At 43.1% G+C, this 20467-nt stretch overlaps 2 long non-coding RNA genes across 2 annotated transcripts; both read left to right on the plus strand.

Moving 5' to 3' along the window:
* Nucleotides 1-11199: 11199 nt before the first annotated feature.
* LOC143678255 (uncharacterized) lies at nucleotides 11200-16064 on the plus strand. Its single transcript, XR_013173125.1, has 3 exons — nucleotides 11200-14879; nucleotides 15659-15762; nucleotides 16007-16064. It is a non-coding gene; the product is annotated as an uncharacterized LOC143678255 (long non-coding RNA).
* On the plus strand, nucleotides 16064-17812 carry LOC143678254 (uncharacterized). The gene is made up of 3 exons (XR_013173124.1): nucleotides 16064-16185; nucleotides 16614-16717; nucleotides 17337-17812. It is a non-coding gene; the product is annotated as an uncharacterized LOC143678254 (long non-coding RNA).
* Nucleotides 17813-20467: the final 2655 nt, after the last annotated feature.

Consider the following 20467-nt stretch of genomic DNA (forward strand, 5'->3'; position numbering starts at 1 on the left):
AGCACTCCTAGACACACACAAATGCAAGGTTTCAGTTAAACAGCTGCAAGTATATTGGGATCTTCTCTTGCCTTTTAACCCGTGGCTCTCAACCTGCCACCTTTGGAGCACTGAGATGTATGATCAGTTAATTGATCGGGTGACCCAAAAAATGGAACATGAAGGGAAGCAATTTCCACCGGGGCTTCTCCCCACGCTCATCACGATTCGTTCGTGCCTTCAAGGTTCTAACCCGCCCGACAGAAGGGGTAAGGAAGCGCTAGCAGCGGAAGCCAGTAGTTCAGACTCTGAAGATGATGTAGAATCGCTGCTAGAGCAGCTAAACGAGCACTTAGAACGTGAGCCCCCTAAAGATTACAGTGCCGCTTGGAGACAAGATGGCGAACTTCCGCCTTCTTGTTCAAGCAGAGACAAAGAAAACAGGAAGTGCCTTTACCCCGCCCTTCCTCAAGATGGAGGTTCCGCGCCATCTTGCGAGCCACTTCTGCCTTCTTCTTCGACCCAAAAGGGGAAGTGCCTCCCGACGGCCCCCCCTCCACAGGGGGAGGGACCTTGTCCATCATTTTACAGACCCTGTCCACCATTTTGTCAGCCCAACTTCCCGCTGCCATCTTATAATGGGGAGGAAGCGTCTCATCTGCCATCTTGTAATAAGAGCTCTCGGCCGCCATTTTGTAATACCAGTGAAGGCCCTCAGTGGCCCGGCAATGCAACGGCAAGCCCCCCGACAGCATTGTGGCAACCTCTCGTTCCGCAGTCGGTGGGATGTTTTCCCAAGAACCTTAACCCATCACCGCAACGCCCATTTGCTTGGTACCCTCACGAAGCAGAGGACATCAAGCAACTGTGCAAGGCAGTTAAGGAAGAAGGGTTCGCCAGTCCGTATGTGACTCATTTACTTGACAATCTTTCCACTCAATTAAATACTCCTCAGGACTGGGTCTCTCTGGCTAGAGCCATTCTGTCCCCAGGCCACTTCGTGGACTGGAAAGCACACTTTAACTCGGAGGCCGAGCGGGCCGCTCAGCAACTGGCACACCAAGGGCCTCCAGGCATTGGTATGCCCCTGGAAGCATTTCTGGGGACGGGTCCTTACTTTGACCCTGCGGTGTATGCAGCCGCCCCCAATGGATTTTGGATTCAGTTGAGAGAAGTAGCAATGAGAGCTTTCCAAAATTGTTCAGCATCTAGACCGGAGAGCATAACTAAATTAGTGCAGAAGAGGGAGGAAGAATTCTCCTCCTTCGTAGCTCGGGTCCAGGAAGCATGTCGCAATAGAATCTCAGACCCTCAAGGCCAAATTGCCTTGGCTAAAGAACTTATTATGGAGGGCTGTCTGCCAGTTTTTAAGCAAGCAATCTGTAGTATCAGAGAGAAACCCATCACAGATTGGGTGCTGGCATGTAGGGGGATAGACCCGGCCGCGAGTGCTCTCTCTACAGCCTTATCTTCAGCCATGGCCTTGACTAATGAATGTTTCCGCTGTGGGGAAACTGGACATTACGCTAGGGAGTGTCCCAGTCATAGGCCCTGGCCAGCAACACAGCCCAATCGTAACCGACAACCGGAACAGGAAGGAGGGCAATGGCAAGAACGCAAACCTACCACCCCTTGCCCAAAATGTAATAATGGCTATCACTGGGCACGCAACTGCTGCCAGGTCAACCAGCCTTTAAACTTAAAAGGGGGCAAGTCTCAGCCCCGCCCCAAAGAGACACGGGGAGTTGCTCAGAGCAACCCCAGACCATAATGTGGACCATACCTATAACTCCAAACAAGCCCAAACGTGAAATAAAAGTAGGTACAAATTGGCTCATAGGTACAGTAGACTCGGGAGCAGAGATCAGTTGCCTCCCTGTACATTTTTCAAACATGTGCCCAACCACTTCGGGACCAGAGGTTGTCGGAGCTACAGGCTCTGCCCCCTCGGTCTGTGCAGCTATCCCTCTCGTGTGGAAAGACAAGGAAGGACACAGTGGTACTTTCAGACCCATATTTCTGACAACCATAGATCAAGTTTTATGGGGCCGCGATATACTCGCAGCCTCGGGGGCAATCATCACTACGCAGCCCCCCCAATAAGTTGCGCCACTGCTTGCATAACACCCCCAGCACCCACTCCTCTAAAATGGGATACGGAGGAGCCTATCTGGGTGGAGCAGTGGCCTCTCCCAACCCAAAAAATTAAAATCATGCAACAACTAGTTGAAGAGCAGTTACAAGCTGGTCATTTAGAACCTTCCACCAGTCCATACAACTCACCTGTCTTCATAATTCAAAAAAAGGGTATTAATAAATTCAGGCTATTGCATGACCTCAGGGAGATAAATAAATACATCCTCCCTATGGGCTCCCCTCAGCCTGGGATGCCGCACCCCGCTGCCCTTCCGGCACACTTGTCCATAGCCACCATTGACATCAAGGATTGTTTTTTTTCCATTCCCTTACATGAAAGTGACAAACCGAAGTTTGCATTTACAGTTCCTATCACCAACCACGGGGGGGCAGCCAAGCGCTATCAATGGAAGGTCCTCCCACAAGGCATGCGCGATAGCCCTACCATCTGCCAAAACTATGTTAATGTGGCTATTCAACCTCTAAGGGCGCAAGCTACCATTCTCCATTACATGGATGATTTACTAATTGCAGTCGAAAATCAGGAATCGCTGTCAACTGTCCTGTCACAGGTGACGGAAAATCTCAAAGCCATAGGGCTCGAAGTACAGGAAGATAAAATCCAGTTGCAGCCGCCTTTCAGATTCCTAGGGTACGAGTTTCACACACAGGTGACACCCACAAAATTTCAGTTTGAGATTCCAGACAGACTCACCTTAAGTGAGCTACAACAAGTGTGTGGACAAATAAACTGGGTTCGCTCTGCCCTTCCTATAACTACTGCAGAGCTTGAGCCCCTGTATAACCTGTTAAAAACAGCTGGAAAGACACGCGAGGTGTTGACTAAGCCCATTAAGTTAGACTTCTGGGCAAAACACGCTCTCTCTTTGTTCAATGATTATTTCTCCCAAAGTCAATTAGAAAGGTATCAGCCGGACCTGCCTCTCTCGGCGCTGGTGCTAAACACCTACCACTCGCCCACAGGCGTGCTCTGGCAGTCCGGCCTGCTTCTGTGGGTCCACCCTGCGAAGAGTAAGCTCAGAAAAATCTGCCCACAAATTAAGCTGTGGATCCTCCTTGCCATGGACTTAATTAAGTCCGTGGTACAGTTGACGGGTCGACCCCCAGACGCAATAGTCTGGCCATTCGAGGACAAGCAAACCACATGGTTGATTCAGAACAGTACAGACATGCAAACACTACTGGAAGGGTTCCACGGAACTTTCTGTAATCACTATCCATCTCACAAAATTTTTCAGGCAATTCTCCACTTTCCATTGAGACCTAAATCTCCGTTCCACCCATTTCCTAAGACTGCCCCCCTCCCGGGGGCCACCACAATTTTCACAGATGCCTCCAAGCATTGCTTTGCATTCACTGCTTATGTTCCTGAAAAGGAGAATCCAGTGTGTGTGGTAAAGTCCAATCCGAACTCAGTGCAAGTTGGAGAACTTGAGGCAGTCATTCTTGCTCTTCAACAGTTCCCAGAGGAACCAATCAACATTTTCACAGACAGTTTCTATACATATCAGGTTTGCAAAGTAATTGCACTTGCCATGTTCTACCCAAATTATGATAAGCCCATTGATGTGTCTCTAAATAAATTAAAGAAGGAGTTAGAGGACAGAAAACATGCCTGGTATATCTCCCATATACGCAGTCATACCGGCCTCCCTGGGCCGCTTGCTGAAGGCAACCGCCTAGCGGATCAGTTGGTCTCCACCTATGTCCTCGCGACAACCAAGGACCTAGTCAATGCTGCGAAGAAGTTGCACAGTACATTTCACCTTTCAGCACGTGCCATCCACCATCTCTGTAATTTGCCTCTAAGCACTTGCAAGCACCTGGTCAGATCCTGCGCTACATGCACGCCCTTCACACGGTTGGGGCCCCTGCAGCCGCAAGGGGTTAACCCCTGGGGCCTCAAACCAAATGCTAGGTGGCAAGTGGATGTCACTCACATCCCGTCCTTCGGACGCCTTAAATTTCTGCATGTCACAATAGACACCTACTCTGGTATGTGTCACGCTATTCCCCTCCCAGGAGAAACAGCCAAGCATTGTATCAAGGCACTCAGACAAAGTATTCTTTTTATGGGCGTCCCTTGGGACTTAAAAACTGATAATGGGCCTGCATATCGCAGTGTGCAGTTCAAAGCATTTCTGCAAATGTACAACATCACTCACCACTTCGGCATCCCTTATAACCCACAGGGACAAGCCATGGTGGAGTCACTAAATAAAAGAATTAAACTCCAAATAGAAAAACAGAAAGTGAATTTCCCCCAGGCCCCGCCTGGAGATCTGATTACTCAAGTACTCATAGTTCTAAATCTGTTAACCTTTGACAAGGACGGATTGTCCCCGCTTCACAAGCACTGGGGACCCTCTTACCGACCCTCTGTGGTCCCATCTGTGTATTGGCAAGACCCGGTGACCAAAGTTTGGTTAGGCCCGTCACCCCTTTTGGCACAGGGATGCGGTTTTGCTTGTATTTTTCCAGAAAATGAACCTCAACCAATCTGGATCCCGGGGAAAAACGTCCGCCCAGCCATGGCAAAAAAGGGACAACCCCGTCTCACAGAAAGTTCATCCAAATGAAAAATGCAGGAAACCCCTGCCCTCATACAGCTCTCTGGTAATGTATATGCTAATTGTCATTCTTTTTCAGCCTCTAGTCTCCGGAAAAAAGGCGACGGAACTCTGGACCGCAGTACATCATCCTCCAAGGCTCCTATTCGTTCCACCCGACAGTCCCACCTTCCCTAACCTTTTGCACACTTCCTGTAAGCTTGGTCTCCCTTGCAGTCACCGCTTTCGCCCTGCCGTTCACCTGGTAAACGTCTCCCTGTTCCCCCCCCCTCGCAGCTGCTCATCACCAAGTGTCTCTTTCGAAAACTCACCTCCTTCCGGAGGCAAGTTCGGGCAGAAGCCCAGCTCCTTGCCTTAGCCACCCTAGAGTTACAAAATCCTTTCCAGGATGTAAAACACCGTCAACAGGCAGAAACCTGGCTTGCAGGCATAGCTCACCCTGAGGACTGATCACCCTCCGGTCGGGGTCTGGTAGTGCGGCCACACTCCATGCCCCAGAGCTGCTTCGCAGCCGCCCACTAAACTCCTCCACTCTCCTGCGGGAGCTGCACGCCACCTGAGGGTTTGCATCTGGCTTGACCAGATTGGCACCGCTGGTTGCAAGCTCAGCATTGCAGGGAAGGGCCGCATCAATATGTGCAGGCCAACTCAGGCTTCCCGGAGGCACATGTTACTTGCATGGGGGTTGCTCAGCAAGCCCCCCCTCAAAACTGAGCAGGATGAAGGGGAGTAACATCACTACCTCCACCAGTAAAGGTTAAAGCCAAACAAAACTTTCGCAACTAACAGTTGCTTAAATGAAAAAAAAAGGAGGAATTGTGGGATATTTTCATCTTCGGCCTTGTAGTTTTATTTTTGGATATCCTCTCCATCTTGTTACATCCACTTCTTCTAGGCCTTTAAAAATCAGTCTCTCCTGGTAACTGCAATCATCGCTCTTCTCCCCCCACCTACTGTCGAGTGATTGGTCCCTAACCCATCCTCCACGCCCTGTATTCCCCGCCCCCTGAGTGCGTGTATATATTCCGAGGCCATCCTTGCCTCGGGGTCTTCAGCAACTAGCAGCCCTTGCAGAAGCATCATCATCAATAAAGCTGCCCTGCTTCTAGCCTAATTGACTCGGCTGTCCAGTACTTTAGACCCGCAGTGGTCCCCTGCGCGCGCTCTTCCGTCTACCCTCTCGAGCTCGACCCCTCAGCGCACGGAGTTCTACTCCCCGCCCTCTGCGGGGGAACTGCGCCCTGGCCTCGGGTCTCTGGCTGCGGGTAAGGCGCCCCGATCCCTTTTGCGGGGGGGGGGGGGGTCGGGAATTCACATACAAAGCATCTCAAAATTCAGAAATAACAGTTAAAGCTCAAGAGTAAATGTGACTGCTGTACAGAGCTTACAAACTAAGCCCTAATTTTCTTATAGATATTTTATGTTGAAAGTTACTTCAACTTTCATGATGGCAGTCATCTTATATTAACAAACCATAGCAGAGTTTTATTTTTCCTGTTTCAACCTTTTACATTTACAAGATATTAATCACAGGTAAAACATAATTTATATATTTGTACTGTTCCCCTTTTAAAATCCCTCCTTGTTGCAGAGAAACTCTGACCTATAGCTGACTACAATTACTTTTAGAGAAGCATTAGAGTAAAGCAGTGTGACTGACAAGAAAATTTGGTTCCATGATCTATAGCCATTTTCTAAGAATAACTAAAACCATGACTAACAACATCATTCCATTATCTTAACATCATACAGATCAGTATCAGGATATAACATGGACAGTAAGAACATTGTTAAGTCTTTATGAATTTTTATACAATCTCTAAATATATGAATAACATTCCACCCATGCAAATTGAGATTACTAAAGGATAGAAAATCCCCTTAACCAGTATAATACTTCCCAAACCTATGTAATATTTTTCTAGTTTGCTAACTGCCTGAATGCAATTACCAGAAACAGAATGGCTTTTGAAAAGGGGAATTCAATAAGCTGCTAGTTCACAGTTCTGAGGCTGAGAAAATGTTCCAATTAACCAGTTAAAATAAACCTATAGAAATATCCAATTTAAGGCATCTAGGGAAAGATACCTTCCTCCAAGAAGGCTGATGACATTCAGCATTTCTCTCTCATCTGGAAGGGTACATGGCAAACATGGCAGCATCTGCTGGCTTTCTTGTGACTCTATAAAAGGGACTCTCTCCAAAATGTTTCCTCTTTTAAAGGATTCCATAAGCAACTCCACCTTCAAGGTGGGAGACACACCTCCATGGAAATCATCTAATCAAAAGTTACCACCCACAGGGGTGGGCCGCGGTGGCTCAGCGGGCAAGAGTGCTTGCCTGCCGTGCTGGAGGACCCCGGTTCGATTCCCGGCCCCAGCCCATGTAAAAAAACAAACAAACAAACAAACAAAATATAATAAAACAAGAAAATGTTTAAAAATGTTTCCCTTTCTTCCTCCCTTCCTTCCTTCCTTCCATCCTTCCTTCCTTCTCTGTCTTTCCTTCCTTTCCTCCCTTTCTCTTAAAAAAAAAAAAAAAAAAAAAGTTACCACCCACAGTTCGGTGGGTCACATCTCCATGGGTACAATCAAAATACTCCCACCCAGCAGTACTGAATGAGGATTGAAGGACATGGCTTTTATGGGCTCCATAAAAAATTCAAACCAGCACAAATATGTTAAACTATTTTAGCCCCTCACTTTTACAAAGTGAATGGACAAATCCTTTGTAACAGTTTTCCTTTAAAAGTCAGAGGACTTGTCTTTTGAAATAAAGGATGATAAGGGAAACATAAACATTAACAAGGATATTATTCTGATATAAGATACTTCTCTTCTGGATAGAGTACTCAAGGCTAAGAACATTTTTTATGTACATTTTCATTAAGAGCAAATTAATCCACATTATTTTTTTATTCAACATAACAACATACAAACACATTCTTACCATATGTTCATTCCATTCTTGATATATAATCAATAACTCACAATAGCATCACATAGTTGTATATTCATCATCATGATAATTTCTTAGAACATTTGTGTCAATTCAGAAAGAGAAATAAAAACAAAAAATTTCATATGTACCATACCCTTTACCCCTCCCTTTCACTGTTCACTAGCATTTCAATTTACTAAATTTATTTTAACATTTGTTCCCCTATTATTTATTTATTTTTAATCCATATGTTTCACTTGTCTGTCAATAAGGTGGATAAAAGCAGCATCAGACACAAGGTTTTCACAATCACACAGTCACACTGAGAAACTTTATCATTACACAATCATCTTCAAGAAACATGGCTACCGGAACACAGCTCTACATTTTCAGGCACTTCCCTCCAGCCTCATGATTACACCTTAACTTAAGAGGTGATATTTATATACAATCCACATTATTTTAACAGAGTGAAAACTAAACTTTAATTTTGTATCTTATGCTGTTTGACACAAAAGCTTTTAAAAATTATTATAAATGGGCTTATCAAACTTTTGGTCAACATTGACTATGACAGACAAAATTCACTTTTGTAAACCTTCTACAACTTTCCATATTCATTCACGGCTTGTAGTTAGATGCAAAATTCACTTTCACAAATTTTTTACAACAAACAAAATTCACTTTAATCTGAAAATATCATCTTAGAGTTGGAAAATAATAGAAACTCTATCCATTCCACCTATAGTCTTTATTTACTCAGACTGCATACAGTTAGAAATAACTTTGATAACAAACTTACAAAGCTCTTTGTACATGCATACTACCTTCCAACACCAGTGTTCATGAAGGGAAGAAGAGACAGAGATACTACCAAATAATGGAAGAAGGAAGAAATGTATGCTTGTGTTTGGAATACAGCCAGAAATTTGCATGATCTATATTCACAATACACAAATGATAACTTTACAATAGCCTAAAATCCCTCAGTCCAATCCTGCACAACCTTCAAAGGTCAGATAAGCCCAAGTTTGAAATGCAAGCAGCTCTTCAATAACTAAGGGGCTTATCTCCAGGAAAAAAGTCAAAATTTTCTCAACATTATTCCCAAGTACTAAGTATTACCAGAAATACATTAGCTCACGAAATGAAGTTATGGTTTCTAAAAAAGAAATGAGTTCAGAGCACTATTTATTCAAATGCTACTTTCTTATTCAAAGGTTATACAAGTGTCCTCTCTTCTATGAGGTCTTCTTAGGTTACTTTTTATCTATCTGCCTTTAAAAATTCTTCCCACATTTTAATTCCTTTATTAGTACTGCCTTGTACTATGCCCTGGTATAAGTATATTTTAACTAGGATATAAACTCTTTGAAGCTAAGAATTGTCTTCCCTATTCATGACAGCACTTATTAATAAAAACACATGCATTTACATTAAAAAGTCACTACAAATTCAAGTTCTTCCACCTACTGGAGTAACAAATGGAAAAATAATTAAAAAGTCAGATTCTTTGAAATCCAAGTAATCAAGGTTACAAAATCTCATTTATATTTCTTACTAAACTTAACTGATATCTTAAAAAGGATGTAGTTGAAGCATCAGCATATACTTATTTTTATTATACCTTATAATATTTTATATTTTTATTATAGTTTATATGTGTCATCATTACCAGGTACATTGCTTAGTTGATGCAACCTCTCTAGTTAGGCTATTTTTAAAGAGGAATTTTAAGAATGTACTTATAATACTAGTTTACTTGATCAGCAAACATGTATAAATTTAGGGAGACCATATATAAGCAGAAAAAAATTGCATTTGATCAAAAAGTCATCATAAAAACAGGAATTGGATTAGACTTTGTCATTGCAACTTTTGCAACTATTTTGCTTTTTTATTCCATCTATTGGAAGTTAAAAAATCTCCTGTTACCATAATATCCAAAATACATGAACAACCTTCTTCCTTCTTCAGAGTATATTGACTGTCAAGCTGTGGAAAATATACTGCAATTGTTTAATTTGTCCCAAGTCAAATCCAGGAAAACTTTTCCATAGCTCTCAAGGATCTTCCATTATACTTACTGAAATTTGGCAGTTACAGATTTCATTAAATTATTCCTATACCAAGGCTATTTATATTTTAATAATGATTTGATTACTACAGTTACCACTGCAAAGGCATTATTGGAAAAAAATAATTTTGGCAAAGATGACCTATTCCATAGCATTTCTTCTATGCCTGCCATTTCTAATCTTCAGGTCAAGGAGAAAGAATTCTTTCTTTCACACCTCCCCCGTCTTTCTGCACCCAGCCCTTCCCTCATGGCTACGTTAGATGGTTAGGCTCTGGGGGCAAGGAGAGGTGGGACAGAAATAATGAGGGCTGTTCTGGCTGGGTGATAGTGACTTGGTGGCAGAGTTCTCACCTGCCATGGGGACCTGGGTTTGATTCCCGGTGCCTGCCCATGCAAATAATAACAATAATAATGACACAACAACAACCAAGTTGAACTTGGTTTTAAATATTTTAAATGAGAGCAGTTGGGTTTGAGAGTTTCTATGCCCTTCTTTTAATTATTTCCAATTATTAGGACTATTTCACTTAAATTTGTGACCTGGACAATTGGAAAAGGTCTTTCTTTGCCTTTTCCCCGAGGCAGCCCTTTAGTAGCTTAGGGAAACTCGAGGGACAGTTTTTTTTCTAATGTCCGGGTTTGTTACAGTACTTACAAAAACTAAGGCTTTGAACCCTAATGCCCAGAGGATTTCTTTTTAACTTCAGGAGTACTAATGTATCTATTTATATAAAAGAGCTTATTTGTCTTTAAGCAATTTGAATAGCCCTTTAAAAGAATTTTTTGTTAATTTGCTATTATTTAACATCCGAAGGTATGCGAACATACATTGAACAGGCAGACAGATACAAATAGAAAGTTAGTCACAGAAGAAATAGAAACACAAATACTTTTAAGAGGGACAAGTAAAAGATTGAATATACATCATTTCATCCCATTTTTGTAAAGCAGGACAACTTTAACTGCAATATAGTTTCTTTCCAAAAGAGTCATTCTCAGGCCATTTTTCTTCTGATTCTAAATCATACTGAGGCCAGATTTTGTTATAGAAATAAACCTTTTCCTCATAGCCTTATAACTAAAATCTTTCCAATTTTTCAATACAGCCTGAAGGTTCCCATTTTAAAGAATTTCTGTAATCAGTAACCAATTAGGATCACTTGACCAATACAAATGCAGTAAGACACTAACAAATTTAAAGACACTTAACACTTACTATATATTTTAGTAACACACCAAGTAATTGCTAGACCAAACACACTAACAATTAAACAGGCATTAAAAACTTACGATACCTAAGTAACACACCAGTTAAACAGGCATATTTAATTTCATTAAATACCAATTAATTATTGGATTACTTATTTTCCAGGAGTGTATTCAGCTGACAAACTCAGGTCAGAGCCTCAAACACCACACAGCATGGCACCCAGAAAAGAAAAATCTGTAGAGGTCAGAGCAAGGAAGGACTTGGACCACTGGACTAACTTCCTGATCCACTTTTACCTTGACCAGTCAGACATCCGGACTTGGAACTGGGAATGGTTTCTCTCTTTGAAACTTTTTGAGGCACCAAAAGGGTCTGGCGTGTCAGCAGAACAGAGAAAAACCCAACTGCCAAGCCTCTAGATGAAAGAATGTGCAGTGGCCACAAAAGTCTCGGTTACTCTGTCTCCCTGTCCTACCAGGGCTCTCAGACCACGGGCAGTTGGCTGCTTTGCTTCTTAGGACCTTTTGTCCTGTGAGAGTCGCCAAATAGTAACTGCACAAAGGCGGTGGATTCTCTGCCCAATGCGCTCTAGTGACCAATTCCCAAGACACCGCGGTTTCAAAGAGACAAAGAGTTTATTACTAATTACCAAGCAGGAGACCAGATGGCCTATCAGCCTGCAAATCTGTCTCCCCGAGTCTAGATGGTTCAAGGTTTTCATGGATTCTAACAAGGGAGATGAAGTCATCACAATTTCAATAGCAAGTGTAAGCAGAAAGGAAGAGAGACAGAGTTATCTTCATTTCGATAGCAGGTTTAGGAAGAAACAACTTACAAATGTAATGAGTGAAACTGTGCTGGAACCAGTTAATGGTTAGTTCTGAGGTGATTCAATTTCCTCCATTAGCATTAGGGGATTTGCCCTTATCTGCTACTTTGAGAAAAAGACTAGATAAAGATAGGGCCAGCTTTTACAGTTACAAAGGCAAGAGATAAAGGCTTTTACCATCATTATCAGAGACCAGGGCAGCTGATTTATAGTTCAGAGATTTCAGGGATTTCTCAAATATACCAGAAAGAAAAATGAGGAACAGTTACATAATAATTCAGTAGTCATAATCAATTGTTAAATCATAACTTCTTGTTCACAGAGCCCTCCCCATGTCTTTGTGGCTCTGCAGTGACTCTTGGACCACATCCACCCTCCTTCAAAGTCCTCCCCAGTCTGCCCGGAGTCCCTCCACATCTCACTGCCCACAGTTCCCTGATGCCCTCCCCTTTCTCAGGAACCCCCAAGCTGCTGTGGCCTCCCATCTGCTCAAGTTTCTTTGCACCTTTGTGTCTGTAGCATTGAGACCCCCATGTTACAAATAACAAAACCCAACTTGGGACATCTTGGCTTCCTAATGGCCAAGGGGCACAGCCACAGCTCCGGGGGCCTGGCACTGGTGGGGGCTCCCTTTTCATTTCCTTCCCTGCTCACTCTGGGAGCAGCTGTTTACACTTCTCTTCCCAAATGACTTTCCCTGTGCCCCTGCTCCCAGATCGTACAAAAGTGATTGGCTGGATTCTCTCTTACCCTCAGCTCCAAATTCCTAGGGAAAAGAATCTGATTGGCCCACCTGGATCGAGTGTTCACTCCTTAGTCAATCAGGGATGTGAAGGGAGGGATTACAGAGTCCAAAACGTGGCTACCAGGAACTATAACTGTACCCTATGGGTCATAGGTGGAGGGAGCATTGTGAGCTGGGCAGAGACCACAAAATGTGTCTACTATATACATGCTGTTCTTCAGTTGGCTCCCATAGGATAGTTCCACCTTTCCCACTTTTTGCTTTGGTCTTGTTCTGCCTTAAAGTGAGCAAGTTTTTATATAGTGCTGTTTAAAAATTCTATTTAGTGTTTATTTTTAGATTAGCTTCCATGGAAGTAGGGATGGGAATCCCAGAAGAATGCATGTAAGGGTGATATTTTATGAATGGATGGCTTATGAGTCAAATATTATTGTTATAATCAGAGAAAAAAAACAAGTATTTTTATTTAAGGACATCATAGAGTCCTATTCAAACCCCTCGATCTCATTGTCCTGGTGTCCTCTGTAGACAACCTGTCTCTAAGCATCTCACTTGTTATTTACATGTATACTGGGGAGTAGTCAACAAATGGTCCCTTACCCCACCCTCCTGATATCCATGTCCTTTGCAACGTGATCTCGCAGCTCTTTCCATCAAGATGTGGAATCTATTTCCCCAATCCTTGGGTCCAGGCTGGCCTGGTGACCTGCCTGGGCTGATGGACTATGGCAGAGGTGATTTGAACCCTGCCTAGCTGCTAGCAGAACAAGTCTGGGCTAGCCCTGCTGCATGATGAGAGGCTCATGCTCCAGTTACTTTACTTCAGCCAATAGCAAGCCAGCAGCCAGACATGAGTATGAGACCCTCCTAGGGCAGCTAGCCCTCAGCATATCACCAGCTGACTACAGGTGCAGGAGGGAGTCTAGTTGAGCTTAGCCAGACACAGCCCAGATCAGTAGAGCCAACCAACTGACCCATGGACTCATGAACAATAACACATGATTGCTTTAAGTCACCATAATTTGGGATGATTTGTTACACAGCAACTACTAACTGTTGCACTAACCTCTGGTTCTAAATCTATGATCTTTCATGTGTTCCATCTGAAGACCTTCAGAGAACAAAGGAGAGTTCTACCCACCTCTGTGTCCACCACCACATGGGTACCAAGTTTAGTTGCACACAGTAGGCATGGAGTCAGGGTCTGTGGAATGAAATTGCAACCTCATCAATTAATTGATCTTTGAAGGAGACAAGAAGGCCCTTAAAAGTGGGGAGTGGGAGAGATAAAAGAGAGGAACTGTGAAAGAAGGCATATGCCAACAAGTCTTCATGGGTCTCTTCCAGATTATCCGGTGTGGCTCCCAAGGGCATAACAAGGAGCAAGATAAGTGTTTTATGAGGAAGAAGTTTTCAGCACTATATAGAGGAAGCTCACTCTAATTATCTGGATTCAGTGAAGTAGAAATGGGCTATTGCCAAAGATAGTGAGCTCCCTGGAAATAACCCCATCTACACAAGGCTGAGAAACTCCCATCTGGCAGAGACAGGTGAATTTTGAAGCAGAGTTTTATCCAAAAATCCTGGACCTAGATGTTCTTGGGTCTTTCTTCCTTTTTTGGCTCTGGATCTTAATCTGTTGCCTTTCAATGGATAGAAATGTTCCCAAAGACCAATATTTCATTTTTCTCACTATTGATCTGCACAGCTACAAGTAATGTAGAAATCCTTTGGCTCTCACTTTTGGTGCAGGGAAGTAAGGTTCCTACCCTCCTACCTATCTTTGAGGTTCTTTATCTCCTAAGTATTCTGGTGGAGGAAACCCACTTCCTTGTCTTGCAAGTTATGCAGTCCTTGGGTAGAAGGAGTGCTCTCCCCAGCACTCCCTCTGACATCCCTCTGCTCCTATTCAGCTGCCCTGGCCAGCCCCACCCCCATTGTGGGCTCACATAACTGTATCTCCAGGGGACCCTTCATGCCCACCACCCTGCTTTCCCAAACAGGCCATCATGCATCATCACACACGTGTGGGTAATGGAAATTTAAAGGCAATGAGATATGGCATCTTCATCTTAGCTCCAACCATGCATCGAAGCTCTGGGTTGATAGCGACTCAAGGATGCAGTTGGAGCTCAGAGCTGCAAGGGTCTGGGACCTAATGGTGATGTTTCTCAAGAACCCCCTCCCCCTGTCGGGAAACCCACTCGTCATCAGGGTGATGACTGAGGAATCTATTTAACTTTGTTGACAGCTGCCCCCGCCTTTGTCCACATGACTCTTTTTGTGCATTATTAGTCAAGGATGGAGCTTTTTCTTGCAGTATTTGTGTGTGTGTGTGTGTTCCACCCAGAAGAGGACTAGCAGTAAAGGTCAGCATTTAGGTCCCAAAATAGTTTTTTGAAGGATTCACAGGAATAGTGAGGACCTTGAGGATAAGGGGACTGGGACAGGGGGAGGAAGCCCTGGCTACTTTTCAGCCCCCATCTTGACCCCTATGCTGGTATCAGTCATCCCACAGAGAGCTGCTGATGTTGAGAGGGCACCTTGAAAGGGATGGTGAGCATTGCTGAGGTGGATTTCTCATTAGTCATTAACTTTTCATTTCTAGATAGGGAGAATCAAGGGTTCTTCTTAACCAAGTGTAAAAGATCCAATTGCTGTGTAACTAATTACTCCACATGTAGGGGCTTAAAACAGCAGATACTTATGGGTTGTAAGTCTGGGCTTGGCTTAGCTGGGTCCTCTGCTCAGGTTCTCTCAAGTTTGTAATGAAAGTGTGAACCGAGCTGTCCAGCATAGAGGGCAGAATTCAGTTCCTTGTGGTTGTAGGACTGAGCCCTTCAGCTCCAAGACCACCCACAGTTCCCGGCCGAGAAGCCCTCTCCATGGGTAGTTTAATTAGGACTGTTGACTTTGCCAAAGCTGGTCTAAGAACCTCTCTTTGGTCTGTTAAGAGGATCTTATGTTATAACAGGATCATGTGGGGTGACATCCAGCACCTGAGCCATATTTCATGGTTTAGCAGGAAGTCACATGTTCTGTCCCCACTCAAAGGCAGGGGTTTATTCAAAGGAATGAATCACTGGTGGTCACCTGCGGGTATAGCCACTGCACCAAGTATTTTAATAGATCTTGTTTATCACCAAAGATAAACATCTCTTGAAGAAGAGATGGCAGAAGCAGCAACAGGCTCAAATGAGGATGTGTCAGAGGAAATGGAGGACCTGGAATCCATATAACCAGATGTACGAGGTAAGAAAGAATTGCTTCCCTGCATTCCTGCCCCTTCTCAACCACTTGTTCCTTAGGGGTAGGTCCCAGCCTGAGCCTCAGTTTTCCCATCTGTGCAGAGGAGGAGTCCTGTGCAAACATGAGTATGGTAGCTTTTAGCTGCAGGTGTAATAGAGCTGTGCAGGAGTAGGGCAGGCCAGGGGTATAAGAAATGTCTCCTGGAACTGTCATCTCAGCACCACACCTAGTGGCATCTTGGTTTCAGGTACTTTCCAACAAGTAACGAACCTCCTGGACGTCATGGACAGCGAGTTGACAAAGACAGACATTGCCAGTGGGCCTTGACATGCACAAAACCCTGGCCTCAGTGATATCATGGATAAGGGCTGTGCCGAGCCCTCCATGGTGATGAACACTCTGATCCGCTGCCTGCAGGTGCCGAAGGTATGGCCACCATGTCATGGACACCCTCCTCTGAGTCCAGTTACCTTCAGCGGTCAGTTTGTCTGTCCACTGCTGCGATACCAAGATGGACAAGACTGTGAAGTTCCCACTCCTTGAGGACCGATTATATCAAATCTTTGTTTGGGGTGGAGTCTGGGCCTTCCTGAATGTCCATAAGAACCCCTGTCTTCTGACACAGTGGGTTGAGAGCCATCGTTCAAGGGCCCATGGGCTGAGTTTACAAAGATGTTGAGCAAGAGCTAAGCAGGGGACCTGCTGGGGCAAAGACACACCAGACAGAGGGCCCAGCATGTGTCCAGGCAGGATGCTGGGCCAGAGGAGACTGGTCAGTTGGATGGAGGGGCCAGGGGTAGAGGATGATGAAAAATGCTACCAAGTATTTTAATAGATCTTGTTTATCCCCAAAGATAAACATCTCTTGAAGAAGAGATGGCAGAAGCAGCAACAGGCTCAAATGAGAATGTGTCAGAGGAAATGGAGGACCTGGAATCCCTATAACCAAATGAACAAGGTAAGGAAGACTCACTTCCATGCATACCTGCCCCTTCTCAACCACTTGCTCCTTAGGGATAGGGATAGAGATAGGGTAGGCCTGGGGTGAGAGGTGGTATCTGCATCAGTGATCCTGAATCACCTAGTGGGTTTATTAAAACACTTTTCTGGGCCCCATTCTAAGAATTTCTGATTCAGTAGGTGTGGGGAATGGGCTGAGAACCAGCAGCTCTCACAGGTTCCCAGGTGAGGCTGCTGGGGCTGGTTTTGTCTGGTGCAGGTGTGGCTGGTTCACACTTTGAGGACTGCTGGGTTTTTCACTAGCTTTAGCTTTTAGGGGGTAGCAAAGGAGTTCTGTCAGTGGGGGAACTTATTTATGGAAAGCTTTATTTAAAAAAAAAAGATGCATGGCATCCGTGGGGAATGTGGGCTGCAGTTGGGGAGCATATGCAAGAAGTTTGTGTAACATGCCTTAATTGGTGATCAGTGGCAACAAATGGACAATAGACAAGTAGATAAATTTTTAAATCAACATGTTGAATATTTTATTTAGCTCATTAGTGCATGAGGGAGCCAGGAAGGTGTTAAAATCTGTTCAAATGACAACTTCACTTATGGAGATTAATTTTCTCTACCAGGCAAAACTCATTTACATTGCTGGCACAGGAATGATTTTCATTGCTATGAACTGGAAACATCTGCATTGTTATCCATATTATATAGCTTAACTCTGTCTCTGCAGAGCTGGAAGACTGCCTGTCAGTCAAAGGCCCTCAAAGATGCCCACCCTTATGAGGTCAGATACTCCCCCGAGGGACTGCTACACACCAAGCTCTCCCCTGGCAGGACAGACACCAAGAATCACTGCAGCCAGTTTTCAAGTCTTTGACAATTCTTCTCTTGTAACCATAAATATTCTCCAAAGATAATCTTGATTACAAAAGAGGCTGGTCTTATAGTGACCTGGCTTTCTACAGAAAGTTAATTGAGCCCATAGACCTCCTTGAGTTTGCTCTGAAGATCTAGAGCATACATCATGAACAAGGCCATTGTTGCCCACAACAGGTGAAAACTGGTTCTTGGGGTAAAAGAAAATCCTGCTTTTTAATGTATAATGCACATATCTATACATATGTACACATGTGTGCATGTACATCTTAAGAAAACAGATATATAGTATAACTGTGATATTAACATTTCACAGGCAGAGGTGAAAAAAAGTCTGAAATAATGTAAAAAATGTTGAGAAACACCAACCTGGAGCCTACAGTATTGAAAGATTATGAAGGCCACATAATTAACTCATGTCCAGGAATCTCTGATTGGGTTTTTAGACATTTTTAAATGTGCAATATATATAAAAAGCAGTGCATTTCAAAGTACATTTTAACAGTGAGTCATAAAACAGATTTCAAAGTTTGATATGGGTTACATTTCCACAATTTCTTGTTTTTCCTTCTAGCTGCTCCAAGACACTGTAGACTAGAAATATCAATACAATGATTCAGTTGTCATACTCATTTGTTATCTCCTAACTTCTCTGTTATACTCCTTCTTCTCCTTTGATCCTTCTCCCAATCTTTAGAGATATTTGGGTTATCACCATTCCAACTTTTCTTCATGTTGAAAAGGGGTGTCAACACTATAGGATAGGAGATGGAACTAGTGGATGTCCTTGAAGAGATTGGCACCTCTGTGTTTCAGGAATTATCTGGCCTAGGAACCATCTGAAGGTTTTGGGTTTCTGAAAAGTAAACCTGGTGCATGGAACTTTTGTGGGATCTCAGATGGATCCTTGGATGTTTTTAGGGTAATCAGCAATGATGTTGGTTGAGGTTTGGCAAACCTTGGCAATTAGCAATATCTAGCTGAAGCTTGCATAAGAGCAGTCTCCAGAATAGCCTCTTGGCTCCTTTTGAACATTCTTAGCCACTGATATCTTATTTTGTTATATATTTTTTCCTCCTTTTGGTCAGGAAGGTATTGCCAATCCCACGTTGCCAGGGCCAAGCTCATCCCCAAGTGTCATGTCCCATGTTGCCAGGGAGACTCACACCTCTGGACGTCATGTTCCAAGTAGTGGGGAGGGTAAAGATTTTACTTGCAGAAGTGGGCATAGTAAGTGAGAGGCCACATCTGAGTGACAAAAGAGGTTCTCTGGAGGTAACACAGACATAATTATATGTAGGCTTAGCTTTTCTGCTACAGAAATAAGTTTCATAAGAGCAAGCCTCAGGATCAAGTGTGTGGCCTATTGACTTGGAAATTCCTAGTATCTGAGGGAGTATCCAGAGTTTCCCAGGTGGGAAAGTTTAATAGATCCATATTTTTTCTCCAATCTCTCAAGGGACTTTGCCTATACTTTTTAATTATCTGCCTAACATATTCTGGAATGTATCTTGGTATTACATTAAGCTATACAGATTTACAAGCCCTTGTTCCCATTCTGGGCTCCACGTATTTGGGTTGTTTAAATGAACTAACCAGACAGGTTGAGTTAGATTGTGTGCTACAGAAACTTTAGGTTTTCGACAAAATAAACCTCTCTTCCTTTGGTCTCATACAGTAGGTGAAGTTTTAAAATACAGACACTGTCATTCTTTACCTTCTATTATGATTTACCTTAGTCCCAACTAGATCAGCTTCATTCTTCTATCTAATTGCAGCCTGATCTCTTTTTCAATTTCTTTAACAGTTGTTGTATGTAGCAATGCTAACTTTCAGAGGTGCTGAAATCCAACTCCTAGTCTTAGGCATCACACAGATACCCAAAGTTTCAGGGAAATATCATGTTATACATATATAGCATGGCACGTCAGTATCTGGAAATAACACTTAAAACTCAGGAGTAAATATGACTGCTATAAGAGCTTACAATCAAGGCCCAAAATTTTTTATAAGTACTTTTATAAGAGAGACCATATAATATTTGTCATTTTGTTTCTGGCTTATTTTGCACAACACAATGTTCTCAAAGTTCATTCACCATGTTGCATGTCTCACAGCTTCATTCCTTTCTGTAGCCGCACAATATTTCATCATATGTATCAAAGTTCATCTTTCTGCTTCTCAGTCATTGTACCCTTCAGCCACCTCCATGGGCATCATGGATAATATCCAAAATAAACTATCCATGTTTCAAAGTATGCTCACTTAGTTGTACAATCACAATCAATCTCAATTTTAGACAATTTCCATTGCTCCAAAGAGAAAAATAAGAGATAAACCCACACTCACCAATGAGAAAATCCAAATCTCCACTTAACTGCTGTCCCCTTCCCCCAGTTATTAACCCCTAGTATTGTGGGTTATTTCTGGTGAAATAATCAGAAATATTATTTCTGGTGATATCTTCCTGTTAAATGTAGGCCATAGCATGCAATAGTAGCTTTTCCCCTCTACCTCTCTATTATTGACTCTTTGTACAAGATTTACACCTTTGAAGCATTGTCATACAGAACTTATTATTTGTAGTGTCAAGTGGTTCATACAAAAACATATTTATATTTGTAGTGTTAATCTTTGGAATACATCACTCTATATAATCCTTTCAATCATATTCACCTTCAATATGACAGTATTCCTTGTAAATCCACTAATGAACTATCATCGCTTCTGTCCATTACCATATATTTAAGTTTAACCTCATTTGGTAAGCATTTACGTATCTCTAGCTTCTGTGTATCTCTAGGTCTCCTGTATTCTACATTATAAACTCTGAATTTACCTTTATCAGGGTTATATTAACAAAATTATACAGTGTTTATCT

This window comes from Tamandua tetradactyla, chromosome 3 (assembly GCF_023851605.1).
Source record: "Tamandua tetradactyla isolate mTamTet1 chromosome 3, mTamTet1.pri, whole genome shotgun sequence".
In the NCBI taxonomy this organism is placed as follows: Eukaryota; Metazoa; Chordata; class Mammalia; order Pilosa; family Myrmecophagidae; genus Tamandua; species Tamandua tetradactyla.